Below are 12,846 nucleotides of genomic sequence, written 5' to 3'. Positions count from 1 at the left end.
GTTCTATAAATTGCTCCTAGAATTCAGCTGCCTAATTCTTTTATTTATTTATTTATTTATTTTGCAAAATCATTTGCATTGCCTCTTATTAAAGCTCTGAGGACCATATATAGGTGCTTCACTTTTTCATTAGCTGGCCACCAGTGAGCCAGATCCAGCGCCCTGGTGGCAGTAAGGCAGTGCAGGCTTCTGAAAGTATTCTCTGAACTGTTTTAACTGTGTTTGTGTGTGTGTGTGTGTGTGTGTGTGTGTGTGTGTGTGTGTGTGTGTAAACTCTTCTGTCAAAAGTTTTTTTTCTTAATGTATATTTCAAGTCATGTAGGTGTGATTTTTAAGAACAAAACCTGCTGCTATGTAGCAGTATAGAATAAGGAACAAGGACTTGCCTGGTCTCACAGCTCAGGATGTAAAAATAGAGGCAGAAGGATGAGTCTGTGCTTCTCATTATTTGAGAGCCCTGAAAATCACACAGACGAGTATTGCTTGTCATTACCTGGAAGATAGTTTAGAAAAAAAAAAGTCCAAGACCAGAAAGATGTTCTGAAAAAGCAACAGTTAATGTTTATTTTCATAATACTGGAAATTCATATGGCTTGTTTGCATCACAAAATAAGCAGTATTAAGTCACAGTTTAAGTTAATAAAAGCCAGTAACTTCAACTTTGGAAGGAATTGAGTGCAATCATGCACATGCCATCTAGTGCATCTTTAAGATGCAGCCCTAAAGTAAAGACCATGGGTTGATGCACGGGGAGGTGGGTCAGATGATAAAGCTGGCTTCCCACACCATTGCTCTACCCTAAAGCTACCATCACATACTGCAGGCTCCAGTGTTCCCACTGTAGAGCAAGACTGAGCTACTTAGAGGCACTGTCAAAAAGTGTCCACAGCATGGATGCAACAAAAACAAGAAAAGGGAACCACAAAACAAAACAAAAAAACATAACAATTTGGAAACTGGGACAGGAGTAAAATCACTTGCATACAAAAAGTAAGACAAAAGACCCATGAATATGCTGTGGTTATGGTGAGGACGATGAACACTTGGAAACCAACTCCATGACTGCTGAGATTACAAATTCAGGCATGAACCAGGCTTGGTGACACACCTTTATTCCTAGCAAGAGGACTGCAGAGGCGGGTGATCTCTGAAGTTGAGCCCAGCCTGGTCTAGGTAGCAAGTTCAGTCCAGCCAGGGCTACATAGTGAGACTCCAACTCAAAAGTTAGAATTGAGGCATGACACTGAAGAACTGAAGAAAAGGAAGCTGGCCGGAAGTGAACAGTGGACAGTTGAGAGATTCCTCCCACTAGGACACACTAATTCTTGCCTAGCAGATGAGAGAAACAGCAGGGATTTTCCTGTTGGTAGGAATTCAGGCTAGACTTGCTTCCCCATGGAACAGCAGTTATCTGAAGAACAGCCCCGCAGTACGAGGACTTTAGGAGCTCCCAGAGGAGCTATACAGGACAGAGCTGGGAGACGTTACTCTAGTGGGAGATGTTCTAGTTAAGAAGTTGCTGGAATCCAGTGAGGTCTCTAGAGTGAAGTGGAAGGTACTCAGTGAATATAGTTAAGAAGCTGTAGAGCATTGGGCAGGGTGTGTTAAGGTAAAAGGCACTAGTGAATGCTTATGTGATGCCTAAGAGAGAAAAAGCCAAAGGACCAGGGGTCACTGTGCTCCGACTTCTTAGTTTATAATTAAGAAGCTGGTGAGCCAGGCAGAGTGGCAGCCAGTTGTAATTCCAGCACTCGAGGGACAGGAGAATGTGAGGTTCAAGACCAGCCTAGGATACATAGCAGGACCTCAAGAAAAAGAAAACTAGGTATCCTAGCACCTTTGTAATGATTTCAGTTCACAGGCTAGATGAGGCGGGAAGAATATGCACTCTTCCTCCTACACCTACCCTAGTTCTCCACGGTAGTCAGATCTGCTGTACTCAAGGGAGGATCTTCTTGAGACAGTTTCTGTTCCCCTCTGTATTAAAAAAATTTTTTTTTTAAAATCACCAGTAATGGGATCACATAAGGAGTTGTTTTAAAGCATATTTACTCAGTAATTTGGCAATTCCACAGAATGTACTATACATCTCAGAGACACCCCAGAGAAGAAGCCCAGGCCTCTCCCCTCACAGTATCCATCATAGTAGAAAGCTGGACATCCATACGAGCTTCATCTGTCATCCACACTTCCTTCTGCCTGGTTGATTTCTACTCCTTGTCTTCCTCTCAAAGTTCCCATCCTGATTACTAAGCCAAACTAGGTTTTCTAGGATATCAGTGAAGAACACTCATTATGTTATCGGTACTGTAGATATTCCAAGGGCCAGAGCATAGCTGCCAGCCTGTGTCCTATGCCCATGTCCCCTGCACTATCACCTGAGAACACAGCATGACCTACAAAGGGAGTGGACTGCCCAGGCCTGACAGCCCATGTGGTGGTGGGCAGGAGGGTAGAGCTGACTAGGGCTTGCCAAGCTGTCACTAGGCAATTACCAAGACCTAATTTGCTCCCTAGCTATGACTGGTTTACTGCAAGAATACAATACTCCTTCAATCAAGAATGTCTTGGTATTAAAATACTTCAGTAGCCACCAAGAAAAAAATATGAAGAAAAAGCATTACTAATGAAGTGATGTTCCCTGGTCAGAGTCGTTCCTACTGAATAATTCTGCACTGTGTTTGCACATGTAAATATGGATGGAAATTTAACATGCCCATTTCCACCATGCAATGAGCTTTTATAATTGCTGCCAAATTCTACTACAGTCTGAATGCCTTACATTCATTCACAGGCTGAGGTTTGCCCTTGTTCCCCCACAGCAGCAGAGCTGAGAGGGCACTGCTCGGGTCTCAGCTAGAACCCCATCATTTTACAGCCCATGTAGGAGTGCACAGAACATAGCAGAGGCACTCCCAGAGGGCAGTGACTTCAGACCTGTTTTGGCTGTGAGTGCAGACCTGCCCCTTCCCATCTCTATTTGTGCCTCAGTTTCCTCCTCTAAGACATAAGGGTGGACAGAATAGTTTTCAAATCTTCCATCTTGTAGTGTTTGAGTCATGCCAACTCAAACAGGTCACTGCAGGTGGTCTCACGGGGGGAATGGAGCCTTACAGCAGAGAGCAGGTGCCAACTTGGGGCAGGATGGAAGAAGACAGGGAAAGACTGAGGCTGTCTGCCACTGTCTGTTCCCTCCTTCCTGTCCAGGCAGCTGCCTCTCAGAGTCCACAGGGTCCTGGTGAAGAGGAAACATCGCACCAGCTTGGGACAGTGTTTCTTCCCAAGGCAGATGTTTGAGAGATATTTTACCCCAACCATAAAATCTATTTGTTTCCTACAAAGTCATGTATGCTGGCCATTGCCAGAAATCCAAGGAGTCTTACTCTAAAAGTTTGCTTTGCCAGCACTTTGACACCTTGGTCCCACAAAAGTCTCAGTACATATGTCTTTGTTCCTAGTCTCAGCCTTAACAACAGCTTATACAGCAGCCCAACACTACCCTGAGGAATAATTTACATCCTAACTGTATAAACCTAAAGAGACAAACATGAGCGTCTACAGCTGTAAACACTGACAGATGCCAGCATGACAGAGCTTCCAAGCAACCTGCATTCCCCACTAGAGTCGTCCTCTCTCCATGGCTCCTCTGACCCTCCCATCTCATTCTTTCTCTGTTGGTTGATGGACCCAGCGCTCAACCACAGAGCTACACCCCTAGCCAAGTCCTGCACTCTTGCAGTCTTATCTGCTCTGCCCAAGACAACCATGGGTCTGCTTTTTGTCACTAGGGAGGTAGGCTTGCCACCTTTCACCCAGCATGACTTCTGGGCATTGCTTTGCCTTTGAAGAGGGAAAGAGTTTCTTCAGAGGCACAACCTTCAGTTCTCTCCTGTTCCCATGATGGTATGAATGTTGTGGGGACAAAGGGGAAAGTGGTCTACAGAGGAAGACATTGAGGCCAGAGCTGAAGGCACTTGCTAAATAATCACAGGCTGTGCCAGCAGTTCAGGGAGTGACAGAGGCAGGATGCATTCTTTGTCAAAGGCAATACCAGGAAGGGTTTATGTGTGTCTCGCTGTCAGCTATGTCCATCAAGGATGAGTGACCTCGGTCAACTGTTAATATTGGGTGGCACCTTTACAGTCTGCAGCTGGAGGATAGTGTCTATCAGGAGTGTTCAATACAACTCCCCGAAGTTTATGAATTTTGAAGAACTCTCATTTCTCTGGGCCAGCCTTTGAGTGTTGGGAGCAGTCCCACTCCTTTATAGGGATACCTCATGCCACATGGAATGTAAGATGGCATTCCCCATTATAATAAAAATGGAATCAAACTACTACTTGACAAAATATTTAGCTACATACTTCTTAATATTAAAATCATATTTCAGTATAAGATTCTAGTTGAAACAACATTTTTCTCCATTGTGGTTGCTGGGTACTGTTCACAGAAGGATATTTAAGAGCATTCGTAGTGACAGCAGCAAGTTTCTTATTTTAGCTGAACATCCCTTGATACATGGCATTTTAAGTATTGTAATTAAGTAGTCAAAAAATAAATATTTTGAGGACAAAAAAAATTAAGTCTTAAGACTTAATCATAATCTCAACAACAAACAAAATTACACTTAATCCTTGTTCTGGCTAGTTTTGTGTCAACTTGACACAAGCTTAAATTAAAATCATCTGAGAGGAAGGAACCTTAACTGAAAAAAATGCCTTCATCAGACCAGGTTGTAGGCAAGCCTGAGGGCATTTTCTTAGAGATTAAAGGGGAAAGGATGGTGTGGGTGAGAACAGCCCTGGTCCTGTGTTCTAAAAGCAGGTGAGCAAGCCATGCAGGGCAAGCCAGTACCCAGCACCCTCTGTGGCCTCAGCATCAGTGTCTGCCTCCAGGTTCCCAAATGGTTTGAGTTCCTTTCTTGGCCTCCAGTGAAGTCTGATTTTGGATATGTAAGCCAAAATAAACCCTTTCTTCCTCCTCTTGGTTATGGTGTTTCATCACGGCAATAGTACCCTATGACATTCCTCTACGAATATATGTTGGGGATTTGAGATGTGTAAAGATTATATTGGTTAAGTTTTTCTTGGTTCATTTTTTTTTCTAGCAAAGTGAAAAGAACTGGAATGAAATTCAGAAATTCTTTGAACTAAACAATAAAAAGAACAAGATCTTGCTGAGAGCTGCAGTCTTCAGTTGCTGTTCCATTTGTCTGTTCTAATGGAAACCAGGCTCACAGAGAAACAAAGGCTCATCACTGCCTGCTGTGAGCTTGAAGACTAAGCAAATCTCAAGGGCACAGGGTGTTACTATGTGGCTCTGGCTATCCCAGAACTCATGTAGACCAAAATAGCCATGAACTCAAGAGATTTGCCTGTCTCTGCCAGCTCAGTGCTGGAATTAAGAGTGCATCACCACCACCTAGCTTCCAAACCTATTCTTGAATCTTCCATCAGGCAGAGTGACAGTGATATGGTGTGTTTATGGAATTCTCACTGCAATAGCTCAGAAAAGCAAACCTTATCCAGCTTACCTCAGAAGAACACGCTATCTCGTCCTTACCTTAGAAAAATAATTTGAGATGAGAGAGCTTTTCTTACAAGTGAATCCAGGCATTACATTGAAAACATTTCCCACAGCAGATCAACAAAGCCTGCAGCCATGATCCTTGACATGCATGGCACCTTGCCTTGCAGTAGCAGGAGAGCCACACAGGCCACACAAGAGTAACCTAACTTTAGTCCTGGGGTGTGAGAATCCTGGCATCTCCACACAGGCACAATTTGGCCTTGGGTTTTGATGTGAGCAAAACCAAATTTAGAGATTTTTAAAAAGAGTTGGAGCATCTACCTCACAAATCACCTTATGCTGGTTGTTCCTTCCTGGAAGCTCAAAACCGGATGCCTGGTGTCACCTCCCCCTTTTCAGGCCATGCTGGACTGTCCTTCAAAGTGTCCTGTCTAATTCCTTTCTCCTTGCACAGGGTTTACTCTCAGGGCTTTCGCGGGCTCCGGTCTTCTCTTCACTCTCTCACTTGTCTGTCATAACTGCACCAGCCATCCTTTCCTGGAAACCCTGAGTCAATTTCTCCCATTGCTTTTCTGTGCAGGCATCAGATCAACAAGACCCCTGAGAAGCAAGCAACACAGATTCATGTGGCTCAAAAGAACTCACCTTCCGAATGGGCCAAGGGCTACACAGGTCTGCCCAGCAGACTCCCTGCCAGTTCATGGTGGCAGGTACATTTTCTCAAGCCTCAGCTAGGAAAAAAAAAAAAAAAAAAAAAAGGTCTATACGTCTGTCTACTCACGGATTAGAGAGCCAGCTGAGCTCCTCCCTGGAATCCACACGAAGTTGGATGATGGAAAGAACATAGACTTTTCCTCTAGACCGCCACATGAGCAGGCTCATCTTGCCCTAACAACAAACTTTAAACATTTATTCGGTTCAATAGAGGAAATCATGGCTTTTGTCAACTCAAGATTTAGGCTGTCTTCTTTTCCTTCACTGACATTTGTCTAAGTGCCACGCCAGGGTGAGGGTACTCGGTGGGAGGCTGGGCCTCTAACCATGCTGCCATGTGCGGGAACATCTGAGCTCTCTCCTAACATTCACCATGAGGTCCCTTGTCGTGTTCCACATCCTCCCTTGACCGTGTGCTGCTTATTCTGGCCTGTCTAGGAATGGCAGCCTTTCCTGTATCTCACCCCTGCTGTAAAGGGTTGAGCAGGGACCTTTCGTTGGACCGCTCTCTGGCTGGAATGCTACGTTGCCATTTCTCCTCCATGGAGAATTATTCTGTAGGTCAAGCCTGGACCCTGAGGCATCTGCCATACTGTCTACTTCTAGAGACTTCCTACTTTTATCATCAATGACCATGGGATGGGAAGGAAGTCTGTGCCCAGGGGCCCTCCCTAGAGACTTCCCAACTCCAAACAGATGCCCCTTCTGCTGTCCTTCCCTACTGCACTGTGCCAGTTCTCAACAATCCCAGTTGACAAGAAACCTTAAAAGTGGAGACACTACAGGAACCACTCAGTCCTGGGGTGGGGGTGGGGGGTATGTGGAACTGGAAAGCTTTTGTGGGTACTGATTTGGGGTGGTGTGGAATTTCCCTGTCCAATCTATTTGCAGCAGGCCTGTGATTGGACAGGGGGAAAGGGGTGGGGCTAAGAGTTGCTGAGGGAGGGGGAGGGAGGGGGAGGGAGGGAGGAGGGAAGGAGAGGAAGAAAGGCAGAGAAAGGAAGGCAGGCAAAAATGGAGGCGAACATAAACCAGAGTGGCTTTAATAGCTAGGTAGTTCTGGATATCAAAAGGTTAGGATAATTGGGACAACTTTTCTAAATTGTGTGGGCACCTTGTGTACTGAGATTTTATTGATACTGACTGGTTAACTATAAGCTCAAGAGTTTTGATTTTACTGGGTTACTGGGTATTGTGATATCTAACTTCGAGGTTGGCGGTTACTGCATGGGGACAGGCCTAGCGGAGTGGAGACAGCGGAGTTGGCAGGTGGAGACAGTGACCACACCAACGTCTGGGGGCCCCAGGCTGGTGGGACTGTGATAGCCAACTTGGCAACTCCCTGGTCGACTTTTTTAATACCTCCTGCTACAGGATGGGATTGAGGAGAGACGGGAATGAATCCTAAATACCAGGGAAGAAGCAGAAAGTAAAAATGCCAAGTACCTGTCACTTACCTCTTGGCTGTGTCCTATGCTTTGTTCAGTGGTTTGTCATTTCCACTTTTCTTTACCTGGGCTGCTACAGTGAAAAGCCTTCCTGAATTTGACCTTGCAGAATATTTGAGCCTCTCTTGACTGTGTAGTCCCAGTGACTTAATTTCTCTTTAGTGCAACTGCAGTCATGTTACTTCAAGGGTTTTACTGATTCTCATCCTTGGGAAAGTTGTGCTGCTAAGGACATATGCCAAGCCTGCAGTCTGGGCTCTGTCCTCTATGCTGGGCATAGGTGTGCCCAGTCAGGGTCTCAAGGATGAAACTGAGCGTGTTCTCATTTCTCCTTATCCCTTGAGCTTTCAGCAGGCAACTACTCCTCTTGACAACGCAGTTCAAATGCTGGCCCTCCAAAACATGATCATCACGTGAACTTCCCCACGTGTGCTCCTCCTGCAGTGTTGATGGCAGGTGGCAGTGTGGCTCCCTCACCAGTCTGTGTGCTCTTGACGGGAGGACTGGCCTCCTCTATTTCCTGGGCTGACACATACCTCAGAGGTGCTCATGAAATGATGGGTGACCTACAAGATGGCATTGGATGCCACCAGAGGCAAAGTGAAGGATAGCAGGTGGCTCCTGACCTAAGAGGGAGACATTTGCCAGTCCTAGCATTTTCCTATGTCTTTCCATTCCATCCCATCTTCCTGTTTGCCACTTTAAAGACTATAAATTAAGCATTATACATCAAGACTATAAAAGTATCATGTGCTTTAAACTACCTTCTATTTTTTTCACTGATACTACTGGCATCTCCAGGTTTCGGGGAGTGGCCTGCTGAAGAGGAAAGAAAACCACAGGCTTTCTATTGAGCTGTGTTCACCTGTGGCTTGAATCATGGCTGCAAAGACTTTTTTAAAAGTCAGTAAAAAATATCTGTGAATTTACAGCATTTGGTTCAGTGTGTTAACAGTGCTTTCCCCATAAACTTGCACTTTGAATCTGATCTCCAGACTGCATGTAAAGGCAGAAGGAGATGGTGGCACTTACGACAGTTCACACGCCTGGTCACCAGGCAAAGAGGAGATGTTATAGTGTGCTGTCCCTTCTTCTAAGGCAGGCAATATGTCCATCGAGTCCAGTCACTGAACATGCTGCTGGACAGGGCTATAATTGAGAAGTAGTTTCATCACAGGAAGTCAAACATTTATTTTTCAGCTTTCAGTAATGTTATTTACAGAGTTCCTATGCTCCAATGATTGTGGAATTTTACAAACATTGTAGATATCTGGTAACTGGGAAATAACTGTCAATACTCTTAAAACTTCACAAGTAATCTCTGGCTAAGGAAAAAATATGGAAATGTTTAATCTTATGTTCAAAATAGAGAACTCTGTGGAGAAGAAAAAGGAGTAAGGCAGATCTATATATAACAACTTGGACACATCTAATAGCCTAAAACAAGGAAACAGTAGGAGAAAACCTCATACTTTATGATACAATTTACCCCACAAACTAAAGCTGTTAGTATATATAATTAATAATATAAATACATACATACATATATATCTCAATCATTGTATATAGACAGATGCACGACACACTGAAAGGATGCCATTCAATGCATCATAGTAATGAAGTCAGAAGACAGAGAGGAGAGTCAAAAGTGAACTTTGCTTTATCCTTACTATTTGAAATTAGAGAGAAAACACACGAATTCAGCAAGATAGTTCAGTGGGTTAACAATGTTTCACTTGAATTTTATCTCCACAATGTATAAAGGCAGAACTGATTCCACACATGAACTGAAGCCCACATGCCTCTTTCCCACAATAATAAATAAAAGTTGCTTTTTTGAAGGCACATGAACCACTGTACAATTAAGAAAACGTGGTTTGTAAAGGAGAGAGGTAGGGAGGTCAGAGACATAAGACCATGTGAGATGGAAAACAAGCCATTTGATTCTTCCTTTTGACATGCTAGTAAGTGTTATACATTGATAAATCTTTACACTCCCTTTAAAAAGGTGTTGCATGCATGGTTCAAGCATGCTGCCATAAGCGAGCACTGTGCACTCTCACCAGGCCAGTCCCGAAGTTTTGCTGAAACTGACTCCCCAGGTTAAAAGTGGGGGTGACAACCACTTTGGTCATACAACTGCTGTGAAGACTTGTACTGAGCTGGCCACACTCCCATAAAACAGGAGGCCACGTTTATGCTCACACAGCACAGGAGGCCACGTTTATGGTCACACAGCGCAGGAGGCCACGTTTATGCTCACACAGCACTCACACATGCAGCCCGGGGTCTCATTGCATGAACATACTCTAAAATAAAGGCTCTGCTACAGGAGACAAAGATTAACAAAACAGAAAAAGATGAGCACGGGCAACTTTAAAGTTATTGTTTATTTGACAATTCCCAAGTTGACTTGAAAAATTTATACGATATTTTCAGCAAACTATGAATATTGGTGGCTTCTTTTTCCTTCCTGTAATGTCAAACATGCTCAATTTGTTGCTCAAGTGACAAGTAATGTCTACTCAAATATTTCAAACTAATTATAAATGTTACTCAAACTAAAAATAAAAATCAAATATTACAGCAGACTAAAACCAAGTACAGAGAATATTTTTTGTTGCTACCATTTGAGATTATTTCTTAGAGATTATAATTAGTTATGCTTCTGAACTCATAAGAAAGAGGAACACTTAGGATAACAGAAACGTGAACTTTCTGAAGCAATGCAAATGTACAATTACCTGGTCCTAGTCATGAATTTAGTATCAAATTCACAAAATGAAAGACACCACTTTCATGAAAGACTAAGCCCCATGAACTTGACACCATGAGGCAGGGGAGCCACAGGAAAGCAGTGGCTACCTTCTTCTGGCTGTAGCTTTAGCAAACACCCCCCACCCCGGCCCCAAACAACATGAAGTCCAATACAGTGACAAACAATGGTATGGAGTATCTGATAAGCACACCATTAAAGACAATAAGGCTGTTGTTATAAATGTTAAAAATGGAACTCTAGAAGACACCTATCACCTCAGATGCCATTTCTGTGCCAAACTGAGAAAGTCCTGATTCCTATAGAAATCAGCAAAATTTTTACCAATTTGGCTTAAATTCCAGGAAAAATCGGCTAACCTGGAATTCAATGTTTTTTAATGTTATATATAGTGGATCTGAGTATGCTAAGATAGCATATTTCAGTTTGTTGGTTTTTAATTCCTTTGAACCTAAAATATATTTAAAACAAATAAAGGATCTTAATGGAACACACTTTAAAGCATCACCCTGAGACCTGAGTTGAGTTGTGGCTTTATTTTCATGTGAAGTATGGCTTTCTCGAACTCCACTCTTGGCTCCTAGAGGTCCACCATGCGGGGGGAGCCACCCTTCCTGTCCACTCTTCTGGACTGCATCTGGCCTAAATTCTCACCTTCACTTTGTGTTCTCCCTGTCTTGAGGCTCCCAAATGCTGCCACACAGTGTCTATTCCTAAGTAGCTCCCATTTTTTCCCCCTAAGTTTCATACCTAAACTCAGTTTCACTTGGGTATTTTTCATACACACTAAATTCATTCAAAACGAAACTCGTTTACTCCAGTCATGCCCATCCTTGCACAAAAGAGCAATGAGTCTGTGCTTCTGGTCTCTCTGTCTTCCAGCTTTTCCTTCATATTCAACTCAGTCTGTGGTTCAAGATGCCCAGCAGTCAATCTGCATTCTCCCAAAACACCTAAACAAGTTAGGAAATCCTACTCATTTCACCTCCTAAACACTCTTCAGACCCTTCATTTCATATTTTATACCATCCCCAGGGTCACTGCTGTCAACAGTCTCTCAGCAGGATTACTGTCATTCACATAACTGCCCAGGTCTTATAAATATTATATTGTGTTACTTCTTTCCAACAAAATCTCCTCACTATCTCCCCATTACTGCAGAATGAACAATGCCTCAGTCAAACCTTGTGTATAAACAACAATGTTCCAATGTGCCTTCTGCCCTTCTTTGTCATGCCCGTTCCCATGTCCTAGGCCTCTCTGCACTCTAATCTAAATGGGCCCAGTGTTTTCTTGTCTGAGCCTTTGCATATGATGCACTCCCAGTCATTCTTTTACTCCTATAATTGACTAGCTCTTGTCCTTTCAGCAAGAATTAAGGAGGGTTCACCTCCTTTGGAAAAGTCTTCCCACCCTTCCCTGGAATGTTTTCTACCAGAGTCCTCTTTTACCACAGCACTTACAGTGTAAATAGCTCTGCCTTATACTCAACTATGGCCTTTTTTTTTTCCCTCTGTAGTTTCTATTCCAAAACAGAGCCTGGGCCATAGCTGGTGCTCAATGTCTATAGAAAGAATGTGTAAAAGGCATGTGGACTGGCTCAGGAGGTAAAAGTGCTTGCCATGCAAGCTTGACAGGCTCTATCTAAATCTCCACAGCTCAGTGTGGATGGAGAGAAGCAACTCACAAAATGTGTCCTCTGACCTCCACATAATGTGCACACACACTTTTAAAAAGGCACATGGGTCAAATATTATAAAACACCAGCTTGGAGACTACAATTTCCCTGCAAGCTCACACCTCCTACAACTTTTTTTTTACATTTATCTAATTCAAACTTAATCTGCTTGTTCCTCAAAAAGTTAAACATAGAATTACCACATGAACTATCTACTTATATCTTAGGTATATAACTCCCCAAAGTGTGATACAGAGACTCAGATTTTTATACACAAATGTTCATAGTAGCATTATTCACAATGGTAGAAACAACCCAACATCCATCAAAAAGTACTGGATAAAAAAGTATGGCTAATCTTCACACAATAGAATCTTATCACCCTCAAGAAGAAATGGAATTCTGAGACATGCCACAACACCGATGAACCTTGAGAACATTATGCTACATGAAACAAGCCAAACACAAAAAGACAAACACTGTATGACTCCATGCATACAAGGACCTAGAACAGGCAAATGCACAGAGGTAAATGGTACAGTACAGTCACTAGGAATGATAAAAAGGTAGGCAGTGGTTATAATAATACCATGAAAGTATTTAAAGCCACTAATTGTAATCTTAGAAATAGCTTAAATGGTGAATTTTATGTTCAAGTTATGTCTATTTAAATCAAATCTGATGGAAGAGAAAAAGTCATC

The sequence above is a fragment of the Grammomys surdaster genome, unplaced genomic scaffold (genome assembly GCF_004785775.1).
Source record: "Grammomys surdaster isolate TR1022 unplaced genomic scaffold, NIH_TR_1.0 126391, whole genome shotgun sequence".
Classification (NCBI taxonomy): Eukaryota; Metazoa; Chordata; class Mammalia; order Rodentia; family Muridae; genus Grammomys; species Grammomys surdaster.
This window is presented reverse-complemented; position numbering follows the sequence as displayed.